We start from the raw sequence: 13,181 nt of genomic DNA, 5'->3' as shown, positions 1-13,181 counted from the left end.
ATCCTGGTCCTCCCTCTTGTAGTAGTAGTGCCTCCCATCCTGGTCCTCCTTCTTGTAGTAGTAATGTCCTCTTCCCCCCCATCCTGGTCCTCCTCCTTGTAGTAGTGTCCCCCCAATCCTGGTCCTCCCTCTTGTAGTATTAGTGCCCCCCCATTCTGGTCCTCCCTCTTGTAGTAGTGTTCCCCATTTTGACGGTCACATGCACGCACACAAAAGAAAAGTAATGTGCACACTGAATAAGCATCCGATGATGCACATTTAGCTGTGAAAAAACAAAACTCTGGCATCGGCTGCTCTGTGGACGCCACCGTGTCGGGAGCTCAGTAACCCAAGGACAAACAGTGGAGCCTCGGGGGGCCTGCGTGTTTCAGACCTGAATGATGTGTGAGTTGTACCGTAGTTCAACTCCTCAATGGAGCACAGTTCCAATGCCAGACTGCTGCTGTTTCTGAAATAAAGCAAGTTTTTTTGACTCATGAACAATCCCTTTAAGTAGATGGCAGCTTTAATATAAGGGGTACTGTAGACTCAGCACATACTGGAAAATAATATACTCAATAGAACACATTTTAGCATCTTTGCCACCACGAAAGTCATAGCGTATGTCAGGTAGGCAAATTTGGCATGGATTTCTTTCTTCCTCTGGAAACAGTGCCACTGTTGCCTATAGTCCCTGCCTGGTACTGCAGTTTCACCTGTTTGAAGTGAGACTTAGCTGCAATACCAGAGACAAACACAGGATGGCACCGTTTCTTAAACTGATTTCTGTTGTAATCCCATGCCACACATTTCACAGAAGTGGCTGCAATACCGCACCCAACCAGCGGACAGATGTGGCGCCTTTATTTTTGGGATGAAAGATTCAACTTTTCTTTTATTCAGAGGAAGATGGATGATTGTCTCTCTCCTTGTGGAATCATTGCGCTATAGCCATGATGTGAATGAGTCCTTCAGCCATAAATGCAGAATAAACACCTATAAAATGCTTTATTTTAACACTTCAAAGCTGAAAAATCTTAAAATAAAATTGTCCATCCTCACTGAATAAATAACAGAATAAAACTTCCATCATAAGAACAAGTAGTCAAAGATACCGACTAGTGATAGTGAGGGACAACCTGGTGAGGGTCATGTAAAATAAAATAATAAAAACTTTACCATAAAAAAATTTTTAAAAGCGTCTTTATTAGAAATATTGGCTCAACAACATATAAAAATATATAAAATATAGTAAATATAATAATAGTATAATCAGCAAACACCACAATACATATATATGACCCCCCCAAAAAAATGGTCCAATAAAAATAATAGGATAATACCAATATTTTTATGTCACATAGTCCTGGAGCAGGTAACAGTATGGATACATAAATGGCCAGCACAACAAACGCATAATATGCAAAAAATGATTATAATGTACAAAAAATAGGATTAAACCTATGCAGGAGTACAAAAATAAAAAAAAATGTGCAAAAATTACCAGCCAATGGTGACAAATAAAATATAATATAAACCAATGTGCAATAATTTGGAAAAAATCTGTATCAAGATTCAGTGTGTGCAAAAAAGGAATTAAGAAAATTGCAACATGTGCAAGACACAAATGGTAAAAATATACTAAAGTGATATATATAAACCAAAAATGTGCAAGAAATGGACTTTTTATTAAAGCAATGTGCCAAAAAGCCTGCAAGGTTAGCAAAGTGGACAAAAAACAATGATAAGAAATATATCACCTATGTGCTGGGGTGCTATAATCCAATAAACAACATGTGTAGATAAACAATCACAGTGGTGATATTAGCATATGTTAAAGTGCTGGGGCGCCCATACAAAAACAGCCTCTCAATCCACAGTTGGCAATAGAATATAAATGAGGCTATATACCTGCAAATCCAGGGTATGTGAGTGCGGCGGTGTGCCAATTAACGCGCCCCGACAAAAAACAAAAAAAACAGAAAAAGAACTCATGGCTATGTAGAAAGTAAAATTTTTAGGGAGGAGCAAAAATAAATAAGGGAGCAAAAAGGGAAAAATTGCCTGCTCCTTAAGGGGGTTAATTCCCCAATTATCAGTGAACAAACAATCAATTTGTATGGGACTTTAACCCCTTCACGCTGGAGCCCATTTTTTTTTTTGCGTTTCTGTTTTTTGCTCCCCTTCTTCCCAGAGCCATAACTTTTTTATTTTTTCAGTCAATATGTCCATGTGAGGGCTTGTTTTTTTTGGGACGAGTTTTACTTTTGAACTACACCATTGGTTTTACTATGTCGTGTATTCAAAAACGGGAAAAAAAATTCCAAGTGCGGTGAAATTGCAGAAAACATGGATTTTTGTGATAAACTCACCGTAAAATCCTTTTCTCTGAGATGCTCATTGGGGGACACAGGTACTGTGGGTGTATGCTACTGCTGCCTGGATGCTATCACTAAGTGAAAAAAAGAGGTTAGCTCCTCCACCGTAAACACCCTCGCCCCGATTGCGGGCGGAAATCAGTTTAGTGCAAAAGCAGTAGGAGAACAACAAAATCAGGCTTAATGCAGGTAACATGTCCAGAAAAAAAACACCCTAATATCAAACGAAAATGCATATTAAACAAACAAGAGCCAGCTGGGTAACAGGGTGGGTGCTGTGTCCACCAATGAGCGTCTCGGAGAAAAGGATTTTACGGTGATTTTATCACAAAAATTCATGTTTCTCCTTCACCTCATTGGGGGACACAGGTACTGTGGGACGTCCTAAAGCAGTCCCTGGGTGGGAAGTTGACTCACCGATCCAAGCTACATGCACCTCCTGTCTAAAGGTGCATCACCGCTGCTTGGAGAATCCTTCTACCCAGGCTCACATCCGCTGAAGTCTGAGTATGGATATTGTAATGTTTGGCAAATGTGTGCAGGCTGGACCAGGTCGCTGCCTTGCAAACCTGTTCCATCGAAGCCTGGTGCCGAAGCGCTCAAGAGGCGCCCACTGCCCGAGTAGAGTGTGCTCTGATCCCTGCTGGAATCGGCGCGCCTCTGGTGCAGTAGGACTCCTGAATAGTCAACCGAATCCATCTGGCTATGGTAGATTTTGAGGCAGAGAGTCCTTTTCTGCGCCCCTCGGGGAGCACGAACAGCGTGTCTGTCTGACGAAAGGATGCCGTCCGTGACACGTACCTCCGGAGGGCTCTTACCAGGTCTAACGTGTGAAAAGCCTTTTCCACACTGTGTACCGGTGCTGGACTAAAAGAGGGCAAGACAATATCCTCATTAATGTGAAATGAGGAAACGACCTTCGGCAGAAAGGGGGGAGCTGGTCTGAGCACCATCTTATCCTTATCAGGCTAAAAGCACAAGCTCCTATCTCAGACATTTGTGCAAATGACCTGGCCTCCCATTTTATAGAGAAAATAGATAATATCCGTCAGGAAATCTGCTCCCAACCACCAAATGCTGTGACTCCCATCCCTACCTGCATTTCCCTTGGCTCACTTTCCACATTTGAACCCATCACAGAAGAAGAAGTCTCCAGACTCCTCTTCTTCTCGCCCAACTACATGCACTACCGACCCCATTCCCTCACAACTACTCCAGTCTCTCTCTCCAGTCATCACAACTCACCTAACTACAATCTTTAATCTCTCCCTCTCCTCAGGCATTTTCCCATCCTCCTTCAAACACTCTATCATTACTCCATTATTAAAGAAACCTGCTCTCGACCCATCCTGCACAAACAACTACAGACCAGTCTCCAATCTCCCCTTCATCTCTAAACTCTTGGAGCGCCTAGTCTACTGCCACCTTACCCGTTACCTCTCCAATCACTCCCTCCTAGACCCTTCACAGTCTGGCTTCCGACCCCTAAATTCAACTGAAACTGCACTCATCAATGTGACCAATGACCTTCTGACAGCAAAATGTAACGGTGAACACTCTCTGCTCATTCTTCTTGACCTTTCTGCAGCTTTCGACACTGTTGACCACTGTCTCCTACTCCATAGGCTCCAGTCACTAGGCATTAAGGACATCGCTCTCTCCTGGTTCTCTTCCTATCTCTCTGACCGCTCCTTCAGTGTTTTGTTCGCTGGCTCCACGTCATCTCCTCTTCCTCTCATTGTTGGGGTACCTCAGGGCTCAGTCCCTGGCCCCCTTCTCTTCTCTCTCTACACGGCCCCAATTGGACAGACCATCAGCAGATCTGGCTTTCAGCACCATCTTTATGCTGATGATACACAACTATATACGTCATCCCCTGACCTTACCCCCGCTGTACTAGAGAACGCCAGTGACTATTTGTCCGCAGTCTCCAACTGTCACGTCGCAGCCAGACTCAGGGCCTGCTGTTCCGGCGTCGGCCACTAGGAGGCGCCGGACGTCACTGCCAGACTCAGGGCCTGCAGTTCCGGTCTCGGCCACTCGGGGGCGCCGGACCGTCACGTCGCCGTCGGACTCGGGGCCTGCTGTTCCAGCGTCTGCCACTAGGAGGCGCCGGACGTCACTGCCAGACTCAGGGCCTGCAGTTCCGGTCTCGGCCACTCGGGGGCGCCGGACCGTCACATCGCCGTCGGACTCGGGGACGGCTATTCCTGCCTCAGCCACTGGGAGGCGCCGTGGTTCGCTCCAGGGTGAGGGTGGTGGCAGAGAGGGGGCTCCTGCACAGGCATCTGGTGGGCGCAGGCTCCGCCCCTCTGTCAGTCATGTAGGGCTTACTGCATGTCCATCTGGCCTGGTCCGGGGGCGGTCCTGGTTACATCATCGGGCCGGGAACCTGTGAGGGAGGACCTGATCCCTCAAATACCTGGGGACTGGTCTTGCAAGCCGCCGGATATATTCTTGGTTCCCCTGCGTGTTACTGTGTGAATTTCTATAGTGTATACTCTGACCTCAGCCTGGATTCTTGACCATTCTATTGCCTGCCGTTTTTGTACCTCCGCCTCTCTTCCGACTTTTTGATGCTGACCTTTGCTTGGATTCCTGACTCTCCTTCTGCCTGCTGATTCTGTACCTCGCTGCCCTCCTGGTTTTACTGACCCTGGCCTGGACTTTTGACTCTCCCTCTGTCTGCTGATTTTGTTCCTCTGCGGCGCCCTGGTCTCAGACTCCTGCATCCTGACCTTGATTACGGGTTTTAGTTTTGACCCCTTGGTGGCCGTCCTGCTCTGGTCCACTGCTAATCTAGACAGCTACCTCCTGGGCCTTGCTACAATTCCAGATCCCTGTATAGGGGTTAAGGGTCTCGGGGTTACTCGGGGTGCTGTCCCCACTGCAGCCCAGATTCGCAGACGGCCGTCACACCAACGTCATGTCCGCTCTCTATCTGAAACTTAACCTCTCAAAAACTGAACTTCTTCTGCTCCCGCCATCTACTAACCTCCCTAAATCTGACATCTCCCTCTCTGTGGGTGGCACCATAATAACACCCCGGTTGTCTGGGTGTTATGTTTGACACAAACCTCTCCTTCACATCCCATATACAATGTCTTGCCCGCTCTTGCCACCTACACCTAAAGAACATCTCCAGAATTTGCCCTTTTCTCACCATGGAAACAACAAAAACCCTCACTGTCGCATTGATCCACTCCCGCCTGAACTACTGCAATGCTCTATTAATTGGCCTCCCCGCTACTCAACTTTCCCCTCTCCAGTCCATACTTAATGCAGCAGCCTGGGTCATCTATCTGGCTAATTGGTACTCGGACGCGTCCGCTCATCGCCAGTTCTTACATTGGCTGCCCATTCATTATAGGGTCCAATTCAAAGTACTTGTTCTCACCCACAAAGCTCTCCACAGTGCGGCACCCCCCTACATCTCCTCCCTCATTTCTGTCTATCGGCCTAGCCGACCACTGCACTCTGCAAGAGACTTTTGACTAACCTCTGCACTAATCCGCAACTCCCACTCCCGACTCCAAGACTTCTCCCGCGCTGCACCAATCCTCTGGAATGCTCTACCCCAAGAAATTAGGACTATCCACAATTTGCACAGTTTAAGGCGCTCTCTCAAAACACATCTATACAGAGTAGCCTATCACGTTCACTAATCAAAGTCATTTTATGTGCAAGTGTGAGTATGTAGCCCATTCACTATCTCTGTCCCCCACCTTCTCAAGATGGCTAGAGCATCATTGTAAATACATAATTGTAAATACACACCTGTACTTTGTATCTCCCCCACCTCATTGCAGATTGTAAGCTCTCACGAGCAGGGTCGTCTTATTTTACTTTAATTACTGTATTGTTAACGTTGCTACTTATGACTTGTGCTTTGAAACTGTTAAACTGTAAAGCACTGCGGAATATGTTGGCGCTATATAAAGATTATTATTATTATTATCCTTATGGAAAGTGAGAAACGGGGCTCGGTAGGATAGGGCTGCAAGCTCCGAGACCCGCCTGATAGAAGTTATGACTACCAGGAATACCACCTTCCAGGAAAGGTACAACAAAGACATCCTGTAGCGGTTCGAATGGGGCTTCCTGCAAAACGCTTAGGACCAGGTTAAGGTCCCAGGCGTCCAGGGGTGCACTATAGGGAGGTACCAAATGGGATACTCCCTGGATGAAAGTCTTCACCTGCAAACTGGTAGCAATTCTGCGCTGGAACAGGAAGGATAAAGCCAATATCTGTCTCCTGAGGGAGCTTGGGGCTAACCCTGAGTCTAGGCCAGACTGGAGAAAGGCCAAGATGTTGGGGATAGAGAATCTCAGTGGAGAACAACCGCGGCCTCGACACCAAGAAAAGAAAACCTTCCAGGTGTGATGGTAAATACTTGCTGTGGCAGAATTCCGGGCGCTAACCATTGTAGCGACCACCTCGTGCCCAAACCCCGCCTGGATTAGAATCCAAGATTCAACGGCCATGCCATCAAACACAGGGCCCCTGAGCTCGGGTGGAAGATCGGGCCCTGGGACAGTAGATCTGGGCACTGTGGCAGTCGCCAAGGAACGTCAGCAAGCAGCTGCACTAGATCTGCGTACCATGCTCGACGGGGCCAGTCTGGGGCCAGCAGAATCACTGGAACCCCTTCTGTTTTGATCTTTTTGATGACTCTCGGAAGTAGTGGCAGTGGGGGAAATAGATATGGGAAGCAAAACTGGTTCCATAGCAGAACCAACGCATCCACAGCGATTGCCTGCATGTCCCTAGACCGAGCGACAAACATAGGCACCCTGGCGTTCACCCTGGAGGCCATCAGGTCCACATCCAGTGTTCCCCACCGTTGGCAAATCTGCTGGAAGATCTCGGGGTGTAGTGACCACTCCCCGTACGCAAGACCCTGCCACCTGAGGAAGTCTGCTTCCCAGTTCTCCACGCCCGGTATGTGGACTGCCGATATCACTGAGTGGTTCCTCTCGGCCCAATGAAGAAAGTTCTCTACCTCGTGCATGGTTGCTCTGCTGCGGGTGACTCCTTGATGACTTATGTAAGCCACCACCGTGGCGTTGTCCGACTGAATCCGGACGGGGCGGCCTGCTAGAAGGTGATGAAAATGTTGCAGAGCCAGCCGGATCGCTCGTATCTCCAAGTTGATCGGAAGGCGTGACTCCTGCGGCGACCACCGCCCTTTGGTCGTGTGGTGGCGAAAAACCGCTCCCCAGCTGAGGAGGCTGGCGTTGGTTGTGACCACCAACCAATAGTCTGGGGGAAAGGGTTTCCCCTGAAGCAGGGAGGAACTGGTTATCCACCACTCGAGTGACTGTCTGACCTGAGAGGACAACTGGCACCGGTGATCGAGCGTGAATGGGTTCTTGCCCCAGGATGACAAGAGGGCGTGCTGCAGGGGGCGAAGATGGAACTGGGCGAATGGTATCGCTTCCATTGCTGCCACCATTTTTCCTAAAATCCTCATGCCGAAACGGATGGTATGATGGACTGGTTGGCGAAGTGTCTGGACTCCCTGCCGGAGAGCTAGGGCCTTGTCCTGAGGGAGAATTACCAACCCTCGGAAGGTGTCGAAGATCATCCCTAAAAAGGAAATCCTCTGAGCTGGAACAAGGGATGATTTTTTCACATTGACCAACCACCCTAATCGGGAAAGACTATCTTGCATGATGTTGACACTTTCCTCGCATGCCCAAATTGAAGGGCCCTTGACCAAGAAGTCATCTAAATAAGGCAAGACGACTATGCCCCAGGAGTGCAGGATGGCCATGACGACTGCCATAACCTTTGTGAACACTCTGGGGCCAGTGGCTAGCCCGAAGGGCAGCGCTGGGAACTGAAAATGTAGACCGTTGATGGTGAAGCGTAGAAATCTTTGATGCGGAGGGAAAATGGGGATATGTAGGTAGGCGTCCTGGATATCGATAGAGGCCAAGTATTCTCCCTGCCCCATGGCCGATATGACTGAATGGAGACTGCATCCGGAAATGTCTGACCCTGATGAATTTGTTCAGGAGCTTCAGGTCCAAAACAGGTCTGACAATCCCATCCCTTTTGGGGACTGCGAATAGGTTGGAATAGAAGCCCTGAGCCTTTTTGTGTTCCGGCACGGGAATAATGACTACACGATTCGATGGCTCCTAGTAAAACCCTTGCCCGGGTATCCACCTTGGGAAGACGGGAAAGAAAAAAAACGTCTTGGGGGGTACCTGACAAACTCTATCTTGTACCCCGAGGACACCAGCTCCCTTACCTATGTGTCGTGTGCGACGGTGAGCCAGACATGGCGAAACCAGAGTAGGCGGCCGCCTACCTTGCTGGTGTCGCCTGAAAAATGCCTCGAGTCATTTGGCTGAGGATCTTTGGGACCTGGATCCCCTCGGCCTGGGCTGGTGAGTACGCATTCTCCCCAAAGGGTTGGCTCTATATGTGACCTGTCGATCTCTATCCTGGTTGGGGCGACCTGAAGCGGCGGAATTGGCCGCTGTAGTCCACCCGGGGTTGCGAAAGGCCCAAAAACGTGCCTGAAGCTGGTGACGAAACAGCGATTTGACCTTTTGTTGAGGGAGAAAACCGCTCTTCCCTCCTGTGGAGTCAGATGAACTCATCTAACTTCTCTCCGAATAGACGGCCGCACTGAAAAGGTAGAGAAGACAAGGACTTTTTGGAGGCTGAATCAGCCCGCCATGTCCTTAACCATAGAGCTCTCCTAATGGAAATTGCGTTTGCGGCAGCAAGTGCCACGCAAATGGCTGCATCCAAAGATGCATTGATTAAGTAGTCCCCAGCCATAGCGATCTGACTCACGATCTCTGATACTTCTGCAGGTAGGTCCTTATCCTGCAAGGCTTTGTTTAATGATTCTGGCCACCCACATTGCCGCGAACGAGGGAGAGAGTGCTGACCCTGATGCCTCAAATACTGAGCGAGCCAAGCTCTCTATGAGATGATCTGTGGGAACCTTAAAAAGCACCTGTCACCCTCTCCAGGCGTTAAGTAAAAGAGCCACCTTCTGCAGCACTAATGCTGCATTCTGTCAAGGTGGCTCTTTTACTTAGCCTCTGTTCCACCGCAGAAATAATCGTTTAAAAGGTTGTTCCAAAATACCTGAAATTTGTCAGGTGGGCAGGACTTTCCTCCTCTGCCAGTGGTGATCTGCGGAGCTCCGCCTCCCGGAAATCACTCCGCCTCCTTCTTCCTACATTGCTTTGTCAGCTTTGTAATCGTCTGCCCGAGAATCCCAGCCCCGCTGTGGATACATCATAAACGACTGCTGGGAGGGATCTCAGGCCAAGATGTAATCTGACAGCCTGGTCACATCGAGCAGCGCAAACTGCGCATGCCCCCTAACATACAGTACAGCGCAGGCGCCAGACTTTCAAAAGCAAACTAAGGAGGCAGTGCCAGGTCTGAAAGGAAGGATGAATGAGAGGCGTCTGGCAGAGGAGGAAAGTCCCGCCCACCTGACAAATTCAGGTATTTTGGAACAACTTTATAAACAATTATTTCTGCGGTGGAACAGAGGCTAAGTAAAGGAGCCACCTTGACAGAATGCAACATTAGTGCTGCACAATGTGGCTCTTTTACTTAAAAACGTCTGGAGGGGGTTACAGGTGCCCTTTAATAGAAGAACCACTAGGTACTGATAACAGGGTTTAAGAGGCCAAGCGTGACATGGGTGGATCCACCGTTGGGGATTCCGTCCATTTTTTACAGAGATCCGTGGCAAACGGATACCTCGCTTCGAGCGCCTTTTGGCCCGAGAAGCGTCTGTCCGGCCGTTCCCTGTGTCGTTGCACTTTGTCCTCGAACTCTGGGTGAGTGCAAAATACTCTATGCGGCCACTTAACTCGCTTAAATGACACCTTATGGCCCGAAGCCAAGGTGGAATCATCCTCAATCCCCAAAGTCTGGTTGACGGCTTCGATGAGGCTGTCCACTGTTTCATGACACCCTGGAGTATCTAGGTCAAGGGGTTCATCCGAGTCGAAATCTGAGCTTTGCTCGCTATCGACTACTGGTGAAGGAGAGCGAGAAGCGCAACTCACTGGTGCCGAGGCACCGGATGAACCGGGAGACGCCGTGTGGGTTCGTTTCCCCCGCGTCTGCCTGGAGTGAGGGCGGCCCCTGCAGGTCGGAGACTCTTGTGAGGTAGAGGACCCCTCTAAGACAGGCGAGCCACTGTCCCTGCCCCTATCTGGGGCACGAAGGGACTCAATTGCTCTCGTAAGTGGTGCCATGGACTGTGACAGTGATAGGGCCCACTCCGGGGGACTTGGTACACTGGGCTCGGTCGCAGGGGAGGGCTCCTGGGCGCGTTAGTAATCGCAGGCTTCGCATAATCGCTTGCTCTGCGCCCGCAGAAAATCGGCCCGACAAGAGATGCATGCACACATTTCTATACGCTGCGTCTTCGCTTTTCCGGACATGCTGCATCTGCCAGGCATCAGCCCTGCAGACCGCTGGGGGGGGCACTCCTCGTTTTCCCGTATCGCGGCCTCTCGGGTTGGGGGGCAGCACTTACCCCAGTCCTGTGCCCCACATGTCCTGGAAGTGCCGGGCGTTGCTCCAGCTCAAAGAAGCGCGCGCCACAGCTGCGAGCGGGCCATCGGAAGAAGAGTCCTGGGGCGGTACTTCCGGTTTGCGGCCAAGCGCTGGTCCGAAGCCGGGGGCTCAATCTCTTCGGCGCCGCTCAGCCAATGGGGGGCCCTACCGGAAGTGACGCAAAGAAGGAGGCGGGACTTCCGCCCGCGGCCTAGCGCCGGCAGAAGCCGCGGACTAGATTTACAGCGCTTGCCCACGACAGGGGGGGTGGACCCACCTACCCACGGAGTCCCAAGCCAAGGATACATGGCTGGACATCAGGACCCACCACCTTGCGCGACGGGGGCTGCTATCTTTGGATGCTGCCGCTCTGACCCCCGGGGATAAGGCTAAGGACTCCTGCTGCAGGAGCCCTCCCCGGCCATCCCCCTCCGTGACGATGCTTCAGCCTCCCAGCTCAGGTAGAGGGGAGGGGGGCCAAATATAAGACGGTGCAGGCACCCTAGCTCCATCTTTCCCTCCAGGGATGAGGAGAGGGACCGTCCGCCGCCTTGCAGCACCGCAGTCTAGCATTGGTGGAGCAGTGGGGGCCGCACGGACTATGCTTGTGCCTCTGTACAGCCTAGGGTTTCAATACCTTAGGGTAATCAGGGCTAAGTCCGGCATCATGTCCCACAGTGCGGGAGAGGATACATGGAGGCGACACTCGCACGTGCTCGCCCGTTGCTGGTTTGGGGAGATCGGACCCTTTCAATAGGGTCCGTCGCCCCTGTCTCATCTTCATAGGGAAAAAAAAAAAGAATCTGGAGAAAAACAGACGTGTGCCTCCAACGGACACTAAGCATGAACTGATTTCCGCTCGCAATTAGGGCGAGGGTGTATACGGCAGAGGAGGAGCTAACATCTTTTTTTCACTTAGTGTCAGCCTCCAGGCAGCAGTAGCATACACCCACAGTACCTTTGTCCCCCAATGAGGCGAAGGAGAAAATTGCAACCCCACACTTCATTTTTTTTTTTCACCATATTCACTAAATGCTAAAACTGACCTGCCATTATGATTCTCCAGGTCATTATGAGTTCATACCAGGGCCATTTCCCCTCCACAGAGATATAGACTTCAGTCCTAACAGAGGATTTTTCATAGGTTCCCATTCAGATGGAGACTACAGTCTTAGTGAGGATTGGCATAGAATAGGGACCTGGAAAACAAGAAATGCCTTAACGTTGGCTTCCAGGTACACATAACTTGGCCTTGTTATGCGCTAAACTTACACAAATTTTTCATATTTCTAATGCAGTAATGCAACTCATTATTCATGTTTGCATGGTTTGGCGCTGCAGTGTGCTTCCTTTTCTGCTTGAATATATATGAGTTGGTGACTCTAGTTTAAGCACCTGTTCACACTATGCTTATGTTTGGATGTGACGGACAGTTTTTGAAATTGCGAGTTCATAGACACCAAACATGTCTAGGTTCATTTTTATCTAGGTAGTGAACAAAAAAATCAAAACTTTGTTAAAAAAAAAAAAAATTGCGCCATATTCCGATACCCGTAGCGTCTCCATTTTTCATGATCTTGGGTTGGGTGAGGGCTTATTTTTTGCATGCCGAGCTGATGTTCTTAATGATACCATTTTGGTGCAGATACGATCTTTTGATCACCCGTTAATGCATTTTAACTCAATGTCTCGGCAATCAAAAAACGTAATTCTGACATTTTGATTTTTTTTCTTGCTACGCCATTTAGCGATCGGGTTAATCCTTTTTTTTATTGACAGATTGGACGATTTTGAACGTGGCGATACCAAATATGTGTCTGTTTGATTTTTTTAATTGTTTTATTTTGAATGGGGCAAATGGGGGTGATTTCAACTTTTGTATTTTTTTTATATATTTTTGAACACTTTTTTTTTTTTTTTTTTTTTTTTTTTTTTACTTTTGGCATGCTTCAGTGGCCTCCATGGGAGGCTAGTAGCTGCCACAACTCGATCACCTCTGCTACATAGAGGCGATGCTCAGATCGCCAATATGTAGCAGAAATACAGCATTGCTACGAGCACTGACCACAGGGTGGCGCTCATAGCAATCTGGCATCAACAACCATAGAGGTCTCAAGGAGGACCTCTGATTGTCATGCCGACACAGTGATGACCCCCGATCACGTGAAGGGGGTCAACGGTGCGTGTATTTCCAGCCCAACGGCCGGAAGAGCTTGTTAAATGCCGCTGTCAGAGTTTGACAGCGGCATTTACCTAGTTAATAGCAGCGAGCG

At 49.3% G+C, this 13,181-nt stretch overlaps 1 long non-coding RNA gene across 1 annotated transcript in view; it reads right to left on the bottom strand.

Moving 5' to 3' along the window:
- LOC141058344 (uncharacterized) overlaps positions 1-12,074 on the bottom strand; it is a 64,354-nt gene extending 52,280 nt beyond the window's left edge. Inside the window, exon 1 of the long non-coding RNA XR_012222145.1 lies at positions 11,955-12,074. This is a non-coding gene — a long non-coding RNA (uncharacterized lncRNA). The remainder of the gene's footprint in view (positions 1-11,954) is intronic.
- Between the last annotated feature and the right edge of the window lie 1,107 nt (positions 12,075-13,181).

The sequence above is a fragment of the Dendrobates tinctorius genome, unplaced genomic scaffold (genome assembly GCF_039654945.1).
Source record: "Dendrobates tinctorius isolate UK_male_01 unplaced genomic scaffold, ASM3965494v1 ptg000211l, whole genome shotgun sequence".
Classification (NCBI taxonomy): Eukaryota; Metazoa; Chordata; class Amphibia; order Anura; family Dendrobatidae; genus Dendrobates; species Dendrobates tinctorius.
This window is presented reverse-complemented; position numbering and strand designations above follow the sequence as displayed.